Genomic DNA, 23,381 nt, shown 5'->3' with positions numbered 1-23,381 from the left:
TCCTCTAACTATAAGGAACCAAATTCTGCAACAACTTCAATGAGCTTTGGAATCAGGTTCTTCCTTAGTCAAGCCTCCTGATGAGACCACAACCCAGTCAATGCCTTGATTTCAGTCAACACCTTGATTTCACCTTGTGAAACCCTGAACAGAGAACCCAGACGTGCTATGCCCAAACTTCTACCAGCAGAATCATGAGTTAGTAGATAGGTATTGCATTAAGCTGCTAAATGTGTGGTTAGTTTCTTACACAGCAATAAGAAACTAACACAGATGCTAATAGGCGGCACCCTCTTTTTAACCCTTTAAGGTAGATTGGCCCTACTGCATAGACATCCCGTATACTCCATGCCTACTCTTCACCCCCATTTCCATTGTTAACCTTGCCAGAGGAGGTTCTAGAGACATGAAATAAAAAACTCCCCCATTGTAGCAGAAGGCAGATATAATATATGAGGGTAGGAAGATGCCAGGCTGTTCTGTGATAGGCAGGAACACCCTACAGTGCCTTCCTTGCCCCTGAGTGTGGATATCATGTGCTTTCTGCAGACAACCCATTATTTTATGCCCTAGATCATCTAGCATATAACCTCTCACCCTCACTTCTAAGCTGTCCAGTACTCAGTGCCCTGAAATATCACAGATGGTACCAGCTGCCTCATGGCTTCCATGACCCTCAAGCTGTCTGCTTCATTTCATTGGCTGTAATAGATGGCCTGGACCTGCTGCACCACAAAACTGGGACAGGCCCTATTCTTCAAATTCCTCCCATGCAGCCTGTTGGAAAGGGAGAGTCATTCATGGTGTCTCCTGCTGGACTCACTGTAAATGACAAAGCTGCATTTATAGGCTAAATGTTGGACAGGAATGTCCAGCTTAAGGCTGAGGAATTTCTCTGCAGGGGGATTACAGGAAAGTGTGGGTGGTGTGTTGTTGTTGTTGTTGTTTTTTAACTTTCTGGTCTTGGCAGTTAACATTTAATGTAACACATCACCATGAATTACTGGGGAGGCTCTCCTACAGTACTCATTAGCTTATTAGAATGAACCAACTCTTCCGGCTGATTGTAATTGTAGAATGATGACAAAAATAACCATAATCATAAACTGATGTCCATTTAATCCTGTCTTTGTAATATTTCAGCTTGCCCTCCCCTAAATCTGGGGATGGGGATGAGAACTTGGAACTAAAAGGGAAACCTCAGCCTCAGGAAAGCCATCCTCTCAGCCCACAGTGGCTTCCACTTGGATGCTCCGCTCTGTATCTGGTGAGCCTTCTCCCGTGCACACCCCAGCCCAGCACTCGGTCACTTCAACCTGCTTCTGAGAGTCAGTATAGCCTGGGAGGTGATTCCCAGACTTTGCTGCATGCCAGAAACAGCCGGGGATTTTTTTTTTTTTTTTTTTTTTTGTCCACGCCTGTGGCATGCAGAAATTCCCCGAGGGCCAGGGATCAAACCCATACCACAGCAGTAACCAGAGCCACAGCAGTGACAATACCAGATTGTTAACCTGCTGAGCCATCAGGAACTCCCAGCTAAGGATCTTTAAACAATACTAATTCCTGGTTCTCATCCAAAACACTCTAATTTCCAGCCTGGGGTGTAACCTGGAATCTGGGGCATTTTCAAAGCTCCCCAGGTGATTCCGACAAGACGCCAAATGTGGGAACTACTGACCCAATACTCAAGGCATGCTTCTTGTCAAGACAAGACTTTAGCACCAGTAGCAGGAAGACTTTGAACAAGTCTCATTCTTCTATACCTCAGTTTGCTAATCTGAAAAATGAACATACCCGTGGTGCCTACCTCACAGGTATGGTTAAGTGGAAGAATGCATGCTAATGGTTTACCCCAGTGCCTAGCACGTAGTAAGCAGGCAATATTTGCTAATTACTGACATTCTAATTATTGCCATCTTTAGTATTTCTCTTGGCCTTTCTGGAGATCATGGGACCAAAGATTCTCATGTTGGCAAGGACTTAAGGAGTCCTCTTTGTTCAGGAATTACTTTTCAAAAGTCCCCAGTAGGTGACCATCCGGTTCAGCCTCCTAGCACTTCCTCCACCTGATCATTCCGGGAATTCATCCTAATAGAGTCCCACATAGGCGATTTGAGGGCATTGTTGGGGGAGAAATTGGGGGCTCGAAATAAAATAGTATCGTAAAGCTTCATTCACTCAGCAAGTGTTTATTGAACATCTTTATCAAGTGCTCTATGCCTAGGGCTGTGCTGGGACCGCTAAGAAAAAGACGTAAACTCATGTTCCACTTAGTATGAATCACCAGCTCTTGGTCACCCCTCAGCCAGTTAAAGCTGAGACACCCAGAAGATCCACTGGTAAATTAATTCTTTTGCTGTGGTATTTCTGTTGGCTTGGAATCCCTCCGAGCCATGCTGGTAGCCCAGCTCTTTGGGTGTCCTGACCTCCTCCCAACCCCCTCACCTGCTACCTGCTAGCTTTGATTGGTTTCTTCCCACTCCTTTCTCCTCCCCTATGCCTCTCCTTCCTAAGTTCTCAGGTCAGCTGTGCCATTCACATATCCTAACTCTTATTATGGATTTTACCCCCTTATAAACCAATAGTCAATATTTGAGAGTTCAGTATCATAGGATTTTATCCCCTTATAAACCAATAGTCAATATTTGAGAGTTCAGTATCATTCTAATCCCATTTTTCTGTTCCCTTTCCCAACAAAATGCCACAAAGCAATTGTCTATACTTGCGTTTTCACTTCTTGGTATTTTTCTTCTAAACCCACGATTCTCAAGCTTCCACCCCCAGCACACTGCTGACCTCCCACTCATCCATGCTACTGGTGGGCCCCTGCCACACTGCCCTGCAATTATGATGCAAACCACTCGGAGTTCCTCCAGACCCCACAAGTTAAGGGCTCAGTTCGCCACAAGACTGTTGCAAGCTCAGGGCTCCCCAGGCCACTCACACTTCTGACCAGTTGACTACACATTCAGGGGTTCCCGCAACCCTCAGGTGTGGTAATTCACTAAGAGGAATTAACCAGAATTTGCAGAATTCTGGAATCACTATGCTCATGAATAGGGTTTTATAATGATGGATATAAACCGGAACAACCCAAATGAAGAGACACATAGAGCAAGGTCTGGGGGGTATCCTGCACACAGAGCTTGTGTGTCCCCTCCCTGTGGAGTCAGAGCATGTCACCCTCCCAGTACGTCAGTGTATCCACCAACCAGAAAGTTCCAGGAGCTAAGTAACTCAGCTGTGGTGTAGGTTGAGCTGTGGCTCAGATTTGATCCCTGGCCCAGGAACTTCCACATGCTGCAGGTGCTACCAAAAAGAAAAAAAAAAAAAAAGTGATAAAGACATTCCTATCAATTGGATAATCCAAGGACACCAGGACAAAGGCAAGCCCAATTCTTTATTAGACAGCAACCTCCATGCTGCAGGTCCAAAGCAATGTTATACTTACCAGAATTTGACAGTTGATCAGTTGTTCTTTTTTTAATTGAAGGATAGTTGATTTACAATATTGTGTTAGTTTCAGGTGTACAACAAAGTAATAATGCTATATACATATATGGGTATATATCTATATTCTTTTTTCCGGTTCTTTTCCATTATTGTTTATTATAAGATATTGAATATAGTTCCCTGTGCTCTACAGTAAATCCTTTTCATTCATCTATTTTATGTATGGTACTGTGCATCTGTTAATCCCATATTCCCAGTTTATCCCTCCCCCGCCTTCCCCTAAGGTAACCGTAAGTTTGTTTTCTATGTCTGTGAGTCTATTTCTGTTTTGTAAATAAGTTCATTTGTACTGGTTTTTTTAGATTCCACACATAAGTGATATTATATTTGTCTTTCTCTAGGTCCATCACTTTGTCTTTCTCGAGAGTTTTCTCACTGAGCTCTCTGGTCATCCTCCCACCTCACTGGCCACACCTCCAGCTTCACTGACTGTTACTCTCGTTATTGGCCTCTAAGGCTTCGAGTGCCCAAACTCTTCTCTGAGAAGGACCCAGGTGCTGGGATAGTTCTGCAGGCACCTTTTCCAGCACCCTGGCTCTATTGCCACTCTGAGTGCCAGTACTTGTGACCTGGTGCAAAGAATCCCCTCGTCTAGAACTCATTCCCACAGGCAGAAAAGGAGAACAGGAAGATCCCAGCAGCCTTTGCCTCCAAGGCCTCAAAGAGCCCTAATGATCTTCAGGACCCCCAGAGACTTGGCTAAAGAAGACTTGGCCCACGCTGATCTCGGCTGACACAGCTGTGTGGAGCCTGCACCACTGTGCCCTCCCAGAGACCCCCGTTGTTGCACCCCACCAAGCTGGTGCCCTCATAGCCACCTCCAAGAGAAATTCTTTCCCACTGGAGAAGTTCTGGGAAGGCGGGGAGAGGGGGCTGCTCCCTCGCCTTACTACTCTGGCTGGTGGCAACGGGCTGCCCTCGGTAAGTCAGCACCCTCTGTTTACCCCAGATGTTCAAAGCAGTAATCAGACAGAACTGTATCAGCAGTCAACCCACTAGACAGGTCCTGCTCATTGCATCTCTACCTCTTTTCCATTCCTTTCGAATATTCATTCAACCACAGATCATTATCAGGCCCTGGGCAAAACTGAGAGGCCACCCAGAGCCCAAAGAGAAAGAGAATCCAAGTGACTTATTTAAAAACAGTACAATAGCAAACAAAAAAGCGTGACTTCCATTTCTGTGACATAGCCAAATTGTTTTGGAATTTATCAAAAACACTTGGAAGATGTAAACACTAGGAAAGTAAAAGCTATGGATTTGCCCAGCTGGCCAAAGTCTCCTGTAGACCAAACTAAGCAATTTTAATGCTTGTGCCTGGCTACAATTTGAGACTTTTGTTTCACTGGCCAGAGCAGCTGAATCAGAACTAAAATTATGCTTTGACCTTGACTCTAAGGTGTGTATTCCTAGTGCAGTGCTAGTTCTTCTTCCGGGCATCTGCTACATTTTTCTTTTTCACTGTAGTCAAGCTTTCTCCAATGGGCAAAAAGTATACCCACCACACTTGCCCTCCAAGAACTATATTGTGGATTGACTTGTGTCTCCTTCCAGAAGTATATGTTGAAGCCCTAACTCCCAGCACCTCAGAAGGTGACTGTATTTGGAGCTACGACCTTTAAAGAGGCAGGTATGTTAAAATGTTGGGAGTTCTCATTGTGGCTCAGTGGGTTAAGAACCTGACATAATGTCCATGAGGATGTGGGATCGATCCCCAGCCTCACTCAATGGGTTAAGGATCCAGCACTGCCACAAGCTGTGGTGTAGGTCACAGAGGGGGCTCAGATCTCGTGTTGCTGTGGCCGTGGCATAGCCCAGCAGCTGCAGCTCTGATTTGACCCCTAGCCTGGGAACTTCCATGTGCTGCAGGTGTGACTTAAAAAAAAAAAAATCGAAGCCCTTAAAATGGGGATCTAATTCCGTATGACTGCTGTCCTTATAAAAAGATAAAGAGACACACAGAGGAAGGTCCTGTGAACACACAGCAAGGAGGCCGTCATCTGCAAACCAAGGAGAGAGGCCTCCAGAGAAACCAAACCTGCTGACACCTCGCTCCTGGAGTTCCAGCCTCCAGAACTGTGAGAAAATACATTTCTGTCAAGTCCCCCCACCCCTCCAGTCTGTGGTATTTAGTTTTAGCAGCCTTATCAGACTAATACAACTGCCAGTATATCCTCAGCTTGACTTCCCAAAGCTTCCAGAACTATAGAGAGTACCTCTTTCAGTTCTAGTTTTTAAGATCCCCTGGGAGAACTGGCCTGGCTTGCAGTCAGATTCACTCTGGGACCTGGCAGGACCCAGCACTGCAAATGCAGAACAAGGGTGCTGGCCTCTTATGCTATATCCCCCTCCATTTATTCCTACTATTCAATTGGGGTTCAGAGAAGCAGAATCATTAGGAGATCAACACACAGATATATGTGCATACACACACACACGAATTTATTACAGGGGTGTGACATTACACAGTTGTAGGTATTGGTTAAAAAGTCTCTGTAAGGCTGTTTCTCTGTACCTGATGCTGGAAACTAAAGTTTTCGATCAGATATCCTGGAAGGGAAGGTGGATCCAAGGTGGATTGAATGTTTCTGTCCCCTCAAAATTCGTATGTTGAAGCCTCATCCCGAATGTGATGATATTGGAGGTGAGCCTTTAGGAGGTAATTAGGTTATAAGGGTAGCGCCTCCTGAGTGGGATTGGTGCACCTACAAAAGGAGACGAGAGAGAGGTGGTCCCTCTTTGCCCTCTGACGACATAGCAAGAAGGCAGCTGTCCACAAGCCAGGAAGAGAGCCCTCACTAAAACCCATACTGACACCCTGACCTTGGGCTTCCAGGCTCCTGTGCTATGAGAAATTAACAATTGTTGTTCCTGTTATAGTAACATGACACTGAGGACAGGAACCCCCAGGACAGACCCATGGCAATCTCTCAGCCTTGATGATGGAGTATTCTGCAGGAATCAGAAACTAGACTTCTTTGTCATGGAGTTCGCCCCACCAGGCCTGGAGAAAAGCTGAGAGAGGGTCCAGAGAAAGTGAGGTAGCTGTGGGCCCGCTGATGTCCTACACCAACAACACGTGCTGGCAGATAAGTGATCATGTGAACAGGCTGCTAAGTGCAAGGCAGTGTGGATGCCTCTGTGGCCCAACCTAAATGGAAAGATGCAGAGACGGGAAGTCTGAGATGCACAGTGCCGACTAGCCGCGTTGACACATGGGAAAGCCACCACACTTTCTGAAAGCAGCTCCTTCTACAGGGCCATGTGGGTCTCCTGTCCCCTCCTTTACCCTCTTCTCACACGTGCCCCTTCCCACTTGGTTCTCTCCTTGCTTCCTTCCCGTGTTCCCCATTATTCATGAAGTCAAAGTGTTTGATGATGGGGTGTTTCAGAAATTGTCAGGATCAAGAAGGGCCCAGAAGGACCCTGCAAATACTGCTCCAGGCTGTGGGCACCACTGCTCATCAGTGGGATGGAAACCGAGGGTGCAGACCCCCAGCACCCTCTATGTCAGTCCAAAATGGGCTTGGACTGGTTTTTGGTTCTATCCTTTGGAGACAAAAATTGGAGTGAGGCAGATTATGATGATAATTTTACTTTCTCCTATTTGGAAATATATCTACGCAGCATCGAACAATATTCTAGATACATAGAGGTTTTTCTTCTTCTCTTCTTCCCAGAAGGGAGTGACTGTCTTATTTTCACAAATGAAACCTTAACGAATTCAGAGAAAGGACTGTACACCCTTAAGTGTCTAAGTCCTGATCCTTTACGCACTTTCCATGAATACAAATCTCAGTTGTTCACCACTTCTCATTGATCATAATCACAAGATAGAAGCAACAAATTTCCAAGGGGAAGATTGATCCCTAAGTAGAAATACCTGTTTCCATGGTGACATCCTATTAATTTATAGTTTGGAGCATGGAACTGAAAAAAGTAGTGACTAGAGATTCTGAATTTAAAATCCATATCATCGGTTAGAGTGTTGAGGGATTTGAACACCTCCAGAATAAATTCACATGTTGGAAAGAATGAGTCACCAATCATTTCATAAGGGCTCAGGCAGGTGGCTTTATATCCAGGCCTACCGGGAAGAGCCAGGAGACAGACAGAGTTTAGTTACTGACCCTGAATTGGGAAAGCAGATTTTTCTCTGCCACATGACTTAATAAGAACTATTAACAAGTAGTTTTTCCTCTCCTGAGGTCAGTTAAATACTCATTAGAACAATGGTTCGCAGCCTTGGCTGTGAGTTAGAATAACCTGGAGAGCTTCTTAAACAATAGTGCTGCCAGAGTCCCACCCCTAGAGATTCTGATCAGTCCATTTGGACTAGAGCCCAGGCAATAGTATGTTTTCAAAGCTCCCCAATGAGTCTAAAGTGCACCTAGGGCTTAGGGTCTCTCTCCTGGTTAAATAGGTTTCATCAGTGACTTAGGAGGCAGATCTCCACTGTTCTAACTCTAATGAGTGTCTGCTATGGAGCAGACTGAAGAGTGAGTTAAATGGTCTGCCTTAATCTGTTTGCAAACCTCTGGGACAGATGTTATTATGAGCTCCACTTGGTAAGTGAGAAAACTGAAGCATAGAAAGGTTAAGTCATTGCCTGAGTTTGCGGAGCTACAATCGCGAGTTGGAACTCCCAACCTGGTGTCAATCGAGCCTGTGCTGTTAGCCGTCCTGTTAGCGCCCTCTCCATCACTGGGTAGCCCACCAGCCACTGAGAAAATGCCCAGTTGTCTCATTCTCACCCATTCACAGAGAAAGCAGCAGCAAGAAGAGAAAATAAATGCATCTCATAAGCTATACTTTAGAGCCCTGGTACTGAGTTCATAGAGTCTCAGTACGGGTAGAGACGGTCAAGGACGCCAGGTGCAACCACTGTATTTTATGGATGAGGGCATGTACACTCAGGAGTAAGTGACTACCAGGGTCACAAGCAGGTTGACTTCAGAGTCCCTTCTCCTCCTTCCAAATGAAGTCATTTTCTCCTGCTCCTGTTAGTTTCCTGTTTACCACGTAGTGGAGAAGAGAACACAAGGGAACTAGCAAACTTAACTAGCTCTTGTGTTCACTGAGACTAATGTGAGTGTCACAGGCAGGGAGCACAGAGGAGCAGGAGCTTGGTTGTGGCTGGTAGATTGGGAGAGACTTCACCAGGAAGTGTCTTTTCATCTGAGCCAAAATCAGACAGCTTTCCCTCTTGTGAGCTGAAAGAAAGAACATCCCATAGGGAGGGAAGACTGAAAGCAAAGGCAGGAAGAGCAGAGCTTAGCTGACCATCAGGTGGCCTGAATTGTCTGGAGCAGAGGGGCCCTGTGAGGAAATAGGGATTGGAAATAGGGATGGATCCCCACCTGTGTGGAAAAGAAGCAGGAGACAAGACAGGGAAGCTGGAGCCTGGGCGCCACTGGAGGGAGCTGGACCCTAATCCAAAGGCAGTGGGACCATGGCTGCTATGACTATGGCCAATGATGGGGGGTTGTGCTTCTGGAGCAACCCAGCATCAGCTGAGATAATGGAAAGAGACAGAATTCCATTCAGGTGGTTCAACTGGGGAGACTTTAAAGAGGTGGGCAGAGCTAAAGATACCAACCCCAGAGCCCAGCAACACCCCTGGGCCTGAGCAGAGGGCAATGAAGGCAGGGCTGTGGTCCCAGAGGGGACATACACTGTCGTGAACGCGGTGCAGGTGCAGGGATAGGCAGAGAAGAAACACCCCGTCTTCTCTCCGCTCCTGCTGCTGGCTCCTATGTGGTTCCCATTGACTGATCACAATAGGAAGTGGAGGCCAAGGCAGCCCCAGTGATGAATGTCAGGAACCAGCCTTCCCAGGCACAGAGCAAGGCAGAGAAAGGATGGGGCAAAGCAAATGGAAAAAACCAACGTGCCTAGCAAGCAAAAGACCTTGGCCCTGAGTCCGTCAGAAACCACTGGTGTGTGGCAGATGCTGCCCTTCTCTCCATGTGGGTGAATGACTGCTCGAGTTTTCTAGGGGAGGAGGGAGCCCCTGGTTCTGCACAGCTTACCTGCTACACCTCACCAGCTGCTTCTTCCCAAATGTCTGAAAACTAGCATCTTTGGAATCTGGCATGAGTGTTTTCTGCTGTAAAACCTACAACCAGATGAGCATGAACCTGACCTTTCCTGTGATGGCAAATCATGCCCTCTTAAGCCCATGTTTTCTAGAAACTAAAATGGGTTATGCAATCTTCTGAAGCATTTTTGTCCTAAGTCTGAGAGGAAGCTTGGGAGATGTGGTTTGGCAGGTAACTATGGAAATTCCCAGCTATTTTGCTTTTGAAGATAAGAGGGAAATTATTGCGTAAAGCCTTTTGCCATACCCAATGCCAGAAAAATTTAAATGTGCAGTTGTTGGAGCAGGAGAAAGAAAATGCAGGGAATGGCTAGTGATCAAAATGAAAAGTGTATAGGCTTAGAAAAGATACCTACAGATGAGACGATGTGTTGCAAAACCTGGGGAAGGTGTGAGTTATTTGCATAACAGCAGAAGACATCCCTCCACAACCTCACTCACCTCCAGCCGCTCCTGGTTCCCAGCCTGGGAGATCAGTGCCTTCCCACAGCCTCCAGCCTGGGCTGGGCCTGACAATAACACCCCTAGGCCTGCTAAATATTCATCCTCATTCTGCAGGGTGCTAAGGTTCCTTCAGATCAAAATTGCATTGTCAATTTAAAAACAGCTTTTTCTGAGAAGGCATTACCAAATCACATGTTCACATCATTTTCAGAACATAAAATTAGGAAAAAAAAATCTCCCATAGAACTTGAAATTTTCCAACTTCCAGGGTGCCGGCTAGAGTTGTTTTCTTGATGACAGTAATTCTCATGAAAGTACCAATGAGTCTGATTTTACTTAAGGAGAATTTGTCTCTTCCAGAGAGTAGCCTGCTAACCTAAGTGACTCTCCCACTTGTGGAATAGGGAAAAGGAGATACTTTTGACCCAGAAAAACCATCTTCAGCCATTTGGCATCCTATTTCCAAATATTACTGCCACCATGCTTTTCAGCTCAAGACCTCAGAAGGGCTTTTCTGGGTCACAAGTTATTTTCTCAGAATATCAGCTAAGGGAATAGCAGAAAACAGTGGGGATTAATCCCAGTTTTCAACACAGCATCAGAGAGGCCTGTCCAGGTCAACTAATTATATGGGACGACCTTTAGTTTTTGGCAAAGTGACACTTATGACAAGGAGGTATAAGTCCTCTTTAACATAAAATACCCCACCACCTCTAAACCAAGATGAAGGTACACATGTGAACCAGTGCTAAGGAGAGGAGTATACAATGCAGTACAGAAGATTAGGAGATTTGATTTGTCAAGAAGGCCAGGGAAGTCTTGACCTGAGATCTGAGGGATAAGTAGAAGTCAACCAGGCGGAGAGGGTGGGGAAGGTATGTGCAAAGGCCCTGTGGTAGAAAAGACCATGGCAGGTAAATAACATTGAAAGTAGTCAGTGGTAACTGGGACAGAAATTGAGAGGTAGGGAGCTTCAGGGCCAGCAAAGTCCACAGGTCCATGCAGCATCTATAGCCAATGTTCAGGAGTCGTTTTTTGTTTGTTAGATTGCTTGCTTGCTTGTTTGTTCTCTATCCTTCAAGCAGTTGAGGGAGGGAGCTCCTGAAATGTTGCCAACAGGAAAACGGCATTATCAAATTTGCCTTTTAAAACAATCACTCTGGCTGTAGTGAGGAGAATGGAATACAGGACACAGGGAGGGATGCGGAAGATGGTTTAAGGGACTACTGCAATAGTCAAGGCAAAAGGCGTTGGGAGCATAAACCAGAATGGAGACAATGGCCATATCTAAGATATTTAGAAGAAAAAATCATTAAGCCTAATGACACTGGAAACGGGAGGGAAGAGGGGAAGTATCAAGGACGGCATCTACATTTCTAGCTTGTGGTGGAGCCGTTCACCACGCTGGGAAATACTGGGACGGGGCGGGGGAAATACCTTGTTGGTGGAGAAAGATAATAAGGTTGGGGTGGGGCGTGTTGTGTTCAGATGCCCTTGAGAAATCTAAAAGGAAGTATGCAGGAGGAGGTTGGGCAAGAAAGTCAGCAGAGAGGTGAAGACTGGAAGTGGAAATCTGGGGGTCATGTGCATGCAGTTAAAACTGCGGGTGTAAGTAGAGAAAGTACAGAATCAAAGGAGGAAGTGGGGTCGGGTAACATAGAACATGCTACAAAGGAGACAGTATGATCAGAAAGGTAGGAAGAAAATACTGAGGAGCAAGAAGGCTCCCAGAAATCTAGAAAAGAGCATTTTAAGAAGAATGTGGTCAGGAGTTCCCGTCGTGGCTCAGTGGTTAACGAATCTGACTAGGAACCATGAGGTTGCAAGTTCGATCCCTGGCCTTGCTCAGTGGGTTAAGGATCCGGCGTTGCCATGAGCTGTGGTGCAGGCTGCAGACGTGGCTCGGATCCTGAGTTGCTGTAGGCCGGCAGCTACAGCTCCGATTCGACCCCTAGCCTGGGAACCTCCATATGCTGTGGGAGTGGCCCAAGAAATGGCAAAAAAGACCAAAAAAAAAAAAAAAGAAGAAGAAGAAGAATGTGGTCAGAGTTCCTATTGTGGCTCAGCTGGTTAAGGACCTGATGTTGTCTCTACGAGGATTGGAGTTCTATCCCTGGTCTCGCTTGGTGGGTTAAGGACCCAGTGTTACATAAGCTGTGGCATATGTCACAAATGCACCTTGGATCTCATGTTGCCACGGATGTGGTGTAGGCCCCAGCTGCAGTTCTGGTTTGACCCCTGGCCTGGGAAGGTCCATATACTGCAGGTGCAGCTGTAAAAGAAAAATAAATAAGTAAAAGAAGGTGGTCAGTCATTCCAGAACAGTTGAAGTCAAGAAAGATAGAGCCTGAAAATAGGTCTTTTGGATTGATTGTTATAAAAACCATTGTGGTCTTTACGAGCAATAGTCCAAGGAAGCCTACGCACAGTTCTCTGGCTCATGGCAGCCCCTCACCCTCTGTCCTCTACTGGTTTCCTAGGGCTCCATAATAAATTACCACACACTCCACGAGTGGCTTAAAACAACAGGAATTTATGCTCACGGTTCCACGGGCTAGAAGTCCCAAGTCAAGGGGTTGAGAGCACCACCCTCCCTTCACATCCCCAGAAGGGGGCCTTCCTTGTTTCTTCCGGCTGCGGTAGCTCCCGGTGTTCCTGGGCTCGTGGCTGCTTCCATTATCACATGGTCTTTTCCTCTGAGTCTTCCCCCCTTTTCCTCTCTTCTAAGGACATTTATGACTGGATTTAGAGCCCTCTCCATTCCAGGTTAATCTCATCTCAGGATCCTTAACATAATTACTTCTGCAGAGACCATTTTCCCAAATAGTCACGACCACAGGTTCCAATGCACATTCCACCCACTCCACCCTCCCATTCCCGTCTCCTGGAGCATCATTTTATCTAATCTGAACATCTTCACCCTCAAACTGAAGAGCCAACAATCCTATCCCTGCCCCTTAGTACTAGCCCCAGCCTTATCCAGCCAGCTCACAGGAGCCCCCAGCTTCCGTGTAAAGCTGAGTGTCCTTCTTCCCTGGCCAGCTGATGGGGAATGTTCTTTTTCCTAGAGGAAGGTAGGTGTCCCAGACCCCGCAGAGCTCACTGAAGCTGGACACTAATTTTACTTTGCCGGATGTATTTCCCCATAGACGCATTGCTAAACATTTGCATCACTTGGTTCTATCACCTTCTCTGTTCAAGACTTAAGGTATCTCTTAGGATAGATGGTATTTTATGGAAAACTAACTGCAGTTTAAACACAGTATAGTTTTCCAAGTTGCAAATGAACTTTTGAGACAAAGTCCATTTCCACACCAAGGACTTTGTGAAGGTTTCCTGTATCACCTACTGCATGAGAATTAGAATTTAGGAACATTGATTAATAATTGGTCACTATAGCCACGAGGGACAGACTCATGGGGCTCCAGCACTCATGGGCCTCACTCATGGGGCTCCTCGGTCTGTGGCGTGGGCGGGGACCTTGCTGGCTGTTTTCCCTACTAAGCAAGGGAGAACCATGCACATGGTTCCAAGTAGTTTTCACATGCATGATTAGGGAGATTTGTGTGGGTTTTGTGATTCAAGAACTATATCTTTCTAAGGTGACCAGGAACAAAATGTGGCACTTTATTGGCTGCCGCAGTAAACGCTGTTTTTATAATAATGGCAGATGGAATTCCCCTCCTCCCAAGAGCACATGGTATTTTCTGTGCCTTTGACTGATCTTAACAGGATTTCAGAAAAGCACTTTCAGATTCCACTTCTTCATGCATCTGGGGATCCAAGACACAGAGCTCATAGATAATTGCTGAGCTACGTTTTAGCCTCCCATCACAAAAGACTCTTAAGACTTAAAATTGTTCTTCAAAAGTTAGTCTGTAGCTGAGAAAGAAATAGGATGCAGGCCACATTTCTAGGCTCTGCGTCTTACTCGTAAACCAATGGTTCCCAAATTGGGCAGTGGTTAAATCAGCTTGCTCAAAGTTCACCTTCCTGCCTCACACCCACGGCTTCAGAATCACCAGGAGAGGAGACTAGAGTGTTGTTGGCTGCATCCCCACCTCCCATTTTCTGATGCTCAGTCATGTTCGGGTCCCCTGCTGTGGGTCTCCTGCAGGGCTTTGCCTGGCTGTCTTTAGGTGCTCTGCTTCCTGGACCGGGGTGCTCTCTGGACACATCTGGTCTTTGGCAACCACTTCCAGGCCCATATTGCCTCCTGGAGGATGAAGCTGGGCTAAAGAACTACCTTTCTGGGAGCTTCCCTACTCACAAAAATCAGCAGGTCATTGCCTTGTGCAGGGGCCGGCCCCGGGCAAACTAACCAAGTCCTGTTCTCTGTGTCCTAGCCTCCTATCAGCACAGGCGGTAGAGTCTGGGGCAAACAGCCGTGGGAACTTGGGCAAGCCTGTTATTTCTCCCTGGGCTTGAGCCTCAGTTTCCTCATCTGTGCAGTGGATGGGGTGGGCAGTGTAACAGCAAGGTAAAAGGAGGGTTACTGAAAGAATCAGATGGTATCTGTTAAATGCCTGGCATGGTTTTCAGCAAATGGCAATTCTCCTTTCCTCTCCCTAGAAGGTCTCCATTTCTGTTACATGAATTCTGGGACTCTCTGTTCCTTCTCTCTGTTAGAACAAGGGTGTGGCAAATCATTTTTATGTGCATATATTTAAGTTGTTTACCTGTTTGCAGTCTTTAACTTTATAAGTTAAAGGTTAAGTTTTTAACTTTTGTATTTTATAATTTACCCAGTTTTCCCACATTGGCTGAGGAGAACCATTAACTGTAGTTCCTGGTTAAATAAGCAATTCTCTATGGCTACTCATTGATTCTTACCCGGCAGAATTACCCAGGTGGAAACAGTCTGATTCCAGATCAGCTGGAATTTGGAGCGTCAGTCTGGAGCTTATCTGAAACCATCGTTCATTGCTTTTGTTCATGAGGTTATGTCTGTGGCATTGCTTTTCCAACCAATAACCACAAGGCTTCTCACTGTATCTGTATTTGGGCTCATTGAGACTCTTCCTGTCCCCAAGCCCAAATGAATGTTGAATACTCCCCAGACATCTTTGTTTTGCAGCACACTGTCTCAGATATAACTTCCAATTTGATGAGATAATATCTCAACAGGCAAAGAAGTGAAAAAAAAATTTTTTGTCTTTTTGTCTTTCTAGGGCCGCACCCACAGCATATGGAGGTTCCCAGGCTAGGGGTCCAATCGGACCTGTAGCCACTGGCCTACACCATAGCTGCCAGCCTACACCAGATGCACAGCAACATGGGATCCGAGCTGAGTCTGCAACCTACACCGCAGCTCATGGCAACACTGGATCCATAACCCACTGAGCGAGGCCAGGGATCGAACCCACGTGCTCATGGATGCTAATCCTGTTCGTTAACCACTGAGCCATGACGGGAATGCTGAAGTGATTATTTTAATATTGTGTATGGAATAGAAGGCTTGTCCTACCAGATACAGAAATTCAGAACTCAGGAAAATGTGGAGTGGTCAAGTATCCTAATTTGCCTGGGGCGGCGGTATTTCCTGGTCCTGGAAATTCCAGTTTTAAAACCAAGAACATTCCTGGAAAATTGGGACAAGTTGGCCACCCTAGCAAGGAAGAGATGGGGCAATAGAAGACTTTCCATGCTCTAGGTAAGGCATGCTCCTTGGCAATCTCAGGCACAACTACACGATTCATGCTGGATCTCAGAGTCTAAAGAAATCCAGCCTCTTTGAACTCAAAAAAAAAAAAATAATAAATGTTGGGGAATAGCAAACAGAGCAGCTGAGACTTAGCATTTCTGGAATTGTGGGAATGCTCTCAGAATAATCTTTTAGTCAAATATTATACACAGGGCCAGTCTCGTGGCAGATAGAGAATGGGAAAGTTGACAGACGCTGCCACTTACCGGCAGTGCGGCTTGGGAAGGTCCTCTCTAAGAGTCAATTTCCTTACCTGTGCTTTGGTGATAACAGCATCTTCAAAAGCACAGTGGTGAGAATTCTGCAGGTAACGAGCATGCACTAACAAAGGCACTGGATTCACGCCCATTTCTCTCCCCGTTCTCTGTGCCCATGACGAGACATGAATTTAGGAGTGGTGTGATAGCACCCTCCAAACGTCCTCCCCATGCCATGAGTTGAGATTCTAACACTCATGGTTAGCATTGCAGAACATGGGAGTTAGAAAAAAAAATTTTTAATGTTCTGCTCTCCTCCAGAATGTGTGTCACTAGTGATCCATGAGCCTTAGTTATAAAAATCCAGATTCTCCCATCTAGTCATTTGACAGATAAAAACAAACAAACAAACAAACAAAACCTGAGGCCCAGAGTGGATGGGTGGGCTACGCACCTGCTACATAGCAGAGCTAGAATGTAATCCTCTGACTTCCAGTCTTCTGACCCAGTGGCTCCTCCATCACCCTGTCTTCCAGTCCCTTTCCTCAAGGATTTGGTCTCTGGCAATGGAAAGAGTGGGGAGAGCGAGAATAAAAGCCTTAAAAAGATACTAGTACAGGGAGTTCCCATTGTGGTGCAGTGGTTAACGAATCTGACTAGGAACCATGAGGTTGCGGGTTCGATCCCTGCCCTTGCTCAGTGGGTTAATGATCCGGCGTTGCCGTGAGCTGTGGTGTAGTTGCAGACGCGGCTCGGATCCCCCGTTGCTGTGGCTCTGGCGTAGGCTGGTGGCTACAGCTCCGATTAGACCCCTAGCCTGGGAACCTCTATATGACGCTGGATGGCAAAAAGACAAAACAAACAAACAAACAAACACAAAAGATACTAGTACATTACTGATGTTTGAAAAGGGAGCAAGAGCTGGTTTTGCTAGAAGGAGGTGGGAAGGACAAGGGGGAAGGGACAAGAAGACAGGGCTTAGAAACACTAGTCAGAAGGAAGACCGCAAACTTTACCCAACTAGTCATGTCAGGGTGACCACAATCAAGAGACTGCACTTGACTGATAATTGCATGGCTGCTTTCTTAAAGGGTCCGATTCTAGCTATTGTGATGTTTACTAAGACATGGGGCTCCCTGACATGGAAATGTGGCAGCAGCATCCCCCTAATAAAATGGGATGCTGGCGCCAGCTTTCCCAGGCTATTGGGTGAGCCTCTTTTGCATCTGGGCCACAGGTAATAGCAAGTTCACCCCATTTCATTATATCCGTGATTCCGCAGTGCTTCTGCTTACACCTCGGGGCTGCCTGTGTAATTTAGGCTTGTGCCTTAAGATGGCCCTCCCTTTAGTAAATCACACCAGTGACGTGAAATCACTTGGTAAGCTGGGAAGGAACGGAATGTGTAATCGGAAAGCTATACCCAATTTGCCCAGCCCAAGAATCTGACAGTTCAAAAAGTAGAAAATGCTTCTTGCCAAGAATGGATTGTGAAATGGATTAGAAAATAAAGGCTGTGTTGTAGTTGCCAGTTTGTAGCTCAGGGGTGGCCCTGATGGCTGCAGTGTAACCCCATCACTTTGCCCAAGAAGAAACTATGGCTATGACTTCAAGTTACTTTCACAGCCATAATATATATGTTGTCCTAAACTGTAGATAAAGGTCAGGATTCAGACTTAATTCTCTTCTCCTTAATAATCTGTGAAGAAAAATGAGCCTGTTTATCAGATTCTCAGGAAGTTGGAGATTTAGCTAGATTTAGTAATACCCTATGACAAAGACAAGGTATTTCCCAGAATAGCAGAAGCAAGGTAGAATGTGATATTCTAAAATGTGTGCTCAATTATGTATTAGATTAAAATGAAAAACAAATTATAGGTGCAATTGCACATACAAAGAGGGTTTCTGAGCTTTATTCCTGACCCACTTAAGAACTATATTCGATGGGTCAGAATTTCATTAAATTAAAAGGAGTTAATGATCTCTTAAAGTCTGTCAAAATGGGCTTGACATATAGTAAGAAAATAATAATAACAATAATAATAGCTTATGTAAGTGTTTATCTTATGTCAAGGGAGAAACCAATCACTTCCCCAGTATCTTATCGTTGAGACCAAAATAAGCATTCAATAAACATTAGGTACTGTCTTAGTTATCGTGTATAACCATCACGGCCTATAGGTTTTGTACCCTTATTGTTCCTGTTTTGTCCATGAGCAAACTGAGGTCCCAAGACATAGGAAACTTGTCAAAGCTCCCACAAAGGTACGTGTTGGGCATGAGATATTAATTAGCTCATTTTTATCTAAACCAGGAAGCCACGCTTTGGACGGCTATGCTCTGGGACCTCCCTCCTGTCCACGCTGCCCTTGTTCAAGGCCTTTGTCCATGTGGCAAAATCAATTATGCAACTAAAGGTAAGACTCACGTAGATTTGTATATGTGAATTTTTACTATTGTATATAGAAAAGAGTGTGGACTTTGGAACCAGCCCTGGTAGTTACCAGCTGTGTGACCGTCCATAAGTTACCTAACCTTTCTGTGTCTCAGTTTCCTTATCTGTAAAATGAAAATAATAACACCTCCCACATAGGTTTGTTGGAAGAACAACAACTCTTCTGTAAATGTTACCTATTATTATTACAAAATGAACCTGTTATCTTAAATGTAAATAGCCACTCAATGACAATACTTGCCTACACAATTTTTGTTACGCAATTTTAATGTCGTACTCTTTGTTAAAAGTGTAATGAAGCCTTGAGACATTTTTCCAACTTGGCAAGTCACCATCATCCTAGCTGACAGCTGTAAATTCTAGGAGCGCTGCAAGTGATGGTTCCGGAGTGCCTTAATCCACAAGAAAGGGAGAGTCAGTTGTATCAAGGACTTTTTCCCTTTGAGATTTGCAGACACTGATGATGACATGTTGTGTGAAGAGGACCAAAATGATCAGAGTCCTTTTCACACAGAGCAGGTGCGAAACGTCATTTCACTCATGGCCACAGCTACTGTTTTCGGAACAGCCAGATCAGTCAGCTTCTAGTTAGACAGGAGTCTTCTGCCTTCACTGGAGAGATGTGAGGCTCCCCAGGCAGGCTCTCCTGACAGAAGGTATGAACCCCACATCTGTCATTTCACCAGTATAGCTTCACCTCTAGCTCTCAAAGGCCCTTTCTTTGGAAGAATCCGCTAATAAGATTTAAATATGCCCGGAGGTTTCCAAGCTCTTGCAGAACCCACCCTGATTGCCTAATCAGTTGATACCTTCTGCCAGCATCCAGATGAAAAGTAAAATACTTCTAAGGACTCCACCCAGGCCGGTGAGAGAGGTGAGGGAGGAAGCTGGCAATGATGCCAGCCTCTGAGTCTGGGTCCTGGTGTGGGTGTCCAAGCCCCTCAAGGCATTAATGGTACATCTTGCCAATAGACATTCGATAAGGGAATTAGCCCTTTGTGCTTTTGTCTGCAAGATTATATGGAGAAAGCTTCTGAGATCCCTAATTCCCACAGTCTTTATATCCTGTCCTTGAGGATCCCAGGAATCTAAAGCTTGCCAGAACAAATGAAGGGCCTGATTATGAAATTGTTTGTCATTAAACCATTAGTGATTCACACATTTAACTCTAATTAAAGATGAGCTACTCTACTTACTGCTGATTGTTGCAAAGGAGATAACTGCTCAGCTCTTCCAAACTTTTAACCACCATCTAGCAGGAAATGCAGCTTTTACCAGGGGCTGGGCCACCAGGGGCTTTCTCAGTAGGTGCAGTTCCTTCTCAGGTTGAACTGCCCTCCTGTTAAGGACACTACCTTCAGATGCTAAAGTTCGACAAGCAGGTTGGTGCAGATGCTGATGTGTCCATCATCTTCAAGGCGAAGAGTCAAGAGGGGAAATGAAGAGGGTGCACATGACCACGGAAGACATTCTCTTTGCATTTCTTGGTAGTTTGAATGAAAAAGTTTCCTTACTCAAGAAAGGAGCATTTAAGACTCATACTTAAATGCTGATTTTGAAAAACAAAGTTATTTTATCTTCTGGTATGTTGTATTTGCTTCCTCCCCACCCAATATATATTTACTCATCTTTGAACCCAAAGTTTCATAATCGGTTTTCACAAAAAACTTCCTGTCTTTTGTGATTTAGGTTTCGGGGTTTTTTTTTAATTGAGTAAAAAACTATAGCAGAATCATTATGCTGATACCTTAAGATATCCTTGTTTAATCGGCTGCCCTGGAAAAATCACATTTGGATTTTTCAGGCAGTCCTGCCTGTTGAGGTCCCTAGTTACGAAGACGCAATGATAGTGATAATGCATAAAGGAGAGTGGCAGAGCGGACAACCAGTGTTGACAATTATTTCTTTCCTCTCCTGTACTAGTATATAATCCAGGAACTCAGCCTAGACCAAGGACCCAACTTTGGCCAAATCCCTAAGACCTCTACTCTCTGCTCCCCCTTGGGGACCCCAGCAGAGGGAGGACACAGGCATGTGCCAGTGACAGATGGCTCAGAGGTCCCAAATGTACCCAGAGATTCCTTCTCCTGCTAGAGGAGCAGCACTCTCGGTGAGAGAAGAGCCAGAGGTGGGCCTTGAGTCTTGGCTCAGCCCTTAGTAGTTGGTGGCACTTGGCTTCTTGCCAAGCTTCTTGAGCCTCTATTTCCCCCTTATGGAAACATGATTTAAAATAGGTACATCACAGATTTGCAGTAAAAATTAAATGAGAGCATGTTTCAAAGCAAATGCAGAAGGTATTTAACCAACATTAATTTCCTTTCCCTGGTCTAACTATTGATTTCGAGTTTTAACTCCCTCTATAAACCATTCTCCTTTTCCGAATTTTAATCTAGTCTGGTCTTTGGCAGCTGTCCCCAAAGGAGTTATGATTTATGAAGGTTCAAGACAGAATGCTTTTTTTTTTTTTAATCTTGATAGCTGCTGGCCAGACTTCCTTAAGGCACACACAGAAAACAATAAATATTTGATGTGTAGTGGGTTGAATGGTGGCCTTCCACAAAGCGCTGTGTTTGCCCTTATCCCAAGAACATGTGGATGTGACCTTATTGGGGAGGAAAAGATGTAATAAAGTTAGGGATGAGATGAGGTCTTCCTGGATTATGCCGGGAGGCCTAGAGGCAGAGGTAAGTTCCTTATAAAAGTAAGACTTGGGAAGAGAACACTGACAGAGGAGGAGGAGGTGCTGTGACCATGGAGGCAGATTGGAGTGTGGTGGACACAAGTCAAGGCATGCTAACCACTGACCATCTCCAGGAACTAGAAGAGGCAGAGACTGGTCTGTCCCCTAGGGTTCCCAGTGGGAGGACAGCCCTGCTGGATTTGGAACTTCTGGCCTCCAAACTAGAAGTGAGAGAATACATTTCTGTTGTCTTAGGTTGCTAAATTTGTGCTACCTTGTTACAGTAGCCACAGGAACTTGATACAAAGTGCTACTGTTATGTTATTTTATTTTTATTTTTGCTTTTTAGGGCCAAACCCACAATATATGGAGGTTCCCAGGGTAGAGGTCAAATCAGAGGTGCAGCTGCTGGCCTATATCACAGCCATAGCAACATGGGATCCAAGTAGCATCTGTGACCTACACAGCAGCTCACAGCAACGCCGGATCCCTAACCCACTGAGTGAGGCCAGGGATCAAACCCGCATCCTCATAGATGCTAGTCAGCTTCATTACTGCTATTATTAATATAGATTTCCTTCCTCTCAATGTTGTTGTAAACCTAAAATTGCTCTTTAAAAATAAAGTCTAACACATACACACATAATGTTTTATTTTAAACCAGTACTTTTTAGCTTTGAAATAGAAAAGGTACAAAAGTCCCTGCTCTTCACATTTTTCTAACAAGAAACTTTACTAAAACAGTGGCAGTCAAGGGTAGAAGAGTTTCTCAGAACATTGAAGTCGTATTAAGTACTTCTGCTTTCAGTCATCAAAAATACTATGAAAAAATAAGAAAAGAAACCACTTTTTTAAAAGTGTTTGCCAAAGTTCCCATTGTGACTCAGCAGGTTAAAACCCAACAGAGAATCTGTGGGGATGTGGGTTTAATCCCTGGCCTCCCTCAGTGGCTTAAGGATCCATTGTTGATGCAAGTTGTGGCACAGGTCGCAGATGTGTCTTGGATCTGGCATTGCTCTGGCTGTGGTATAGACTGGCAGCTGCAGCTCCAATTCGACCCCTAGCCTAGGAACCTCCATATGCTGCAGGTGGGGTCCTAAAAAGAAAAAAGGAGAAAATAGTATTTGCCTTTAAACTCTTGCGTGTCAACTTTGGTGCTGTTGAGGCACCGAGAATACTAATAACCTTTATGTTATTACCAGTGGGGGACTTTCCATCCCCACCCCACCACCACCCCAAATCTCATAAAGAAGGATAACAAAGACACCTTGTGATTTCATCACCCCTCCTGAAACACTTGCAATGCTGATAACCTCCAACACTTTATTGACAAGAGTGAAATATTGGCTCAGTTCTCTGTGCTTTAAAAAGCCCATGTATCACCATTTGGCATCTTCAGGTTTGACTCATTCAGGATATTGTGTTCTTTTCATGAGTACACAGTGAGCTAAGGTTTTCTCAAGGGTATAGGTGTGTTCAGGAAGAAACATTCATAAGATTTTCTTCTTAACTCTAATCACGGAAAATTAGCTTTCTTATTAAAAAAAAAAATTGCCTTTTTCCTAGGGGTGTACTACAACTGTAAGATGAGAGCACATCACCAACAAAATATCAGATTAAATGCAAAAGTGGATTAAAGGTGGTTTAGAACTTTGAACAGCAGAGAGGAAGCTGTGGTACCTGTGCCGTTGTTAAGATTGGAGTTTGGGATGATTATCCTACATCGCAGTTCAAATGAGGTCAATGGGCTTTCCAGTCATCACCAGGGGAGGGCAGGCAGAACCAGCATCTTCATGTGATGAGTATGAATTCCTTGGCTTGTTTTGCAAATTCTTTAGTAAGTACAGGACCTTTTACTTAAGTCAATACCACTCCTCCCCTGCATTTCTTCCACTTATTTGATACATTCTGTTGTTCTCTTCCACAAGAGTCAAGAAAGCATTGCGTCCAACAGGATTTTGACTTATTTTTTACTTTCCTCAGAAAAAGAGTTACATAGGCATTTTCTACTTTTAAATATAAGCTATCCCTGGAGACTAAGTGGCTTATTATAGGACAGAATAGTAAATACACATATTCCTATATCTTTGTTCCCAGCACATAGTAGGTATCAATAAATACAAATTGGCTACTGAATGAATATGTTTACATGTACTTTCTTGAGCATCACAAGTAAAAAGTATCAAATGAGTTAAGTCATGAAACAAAGAATAAGTTTTTATTAGGCATCATGGAAAGAGGATCAAGAAGTGATCAATGTTTAATCAGCACTTACTACATCTCAAACA

General features: G+C 44.8%; 1 long non-coding RNA gene across 3 annotated transcripts in view; it reads left to right on the top strand.

Moving 5' to 3' along the window:
• LOC110261786 overlaps positions 1-23,381 on the top strand; it is a 134,034-nt gene that overhangs the window by 89,113 nt on the left and 21,540 nt on the right. For 2 of the 3 annotated variants that reach the window (XR_002346324.1, XR_002346325.1), the window contains exons 4-7: positions 1,144-1,267; positions 3,855-4,434; positions 5,068-5,143; positions 18,273-18,375. This is a non-coding gene — a long non-coding RNA (uncharacterized LOC110261786). The remainder of the gene's footprint in view (positions 1-1,143; positions 1,268-3,854; positions 4,435-5,067; positions 5,144-18,272; positions 18,376-23,381) is intronic. The other variant, XR_002346326.1, reaches the window with a different exon arrangement.

This window comes from Sus scrofa, chromosome 7, assembly GCF_000003025.6.
Source record: "Sus scrofa isolate TJ Tabasco breed Duroc chromosome 7, Sscrofa11.1, whole genome shotgun sequence".
Classification (NCBI taxonomy): domain Eukaryota; kingdom Metazoa; phylum Chordata; class Mammalia; order Artiodactyla; family Suidae; genus Sus; species Sus scrofa.
Note: the sequence above shows the minus strand (reverse complement) of the source record. Positions and strands in the feature narration are given on the sequence as shown.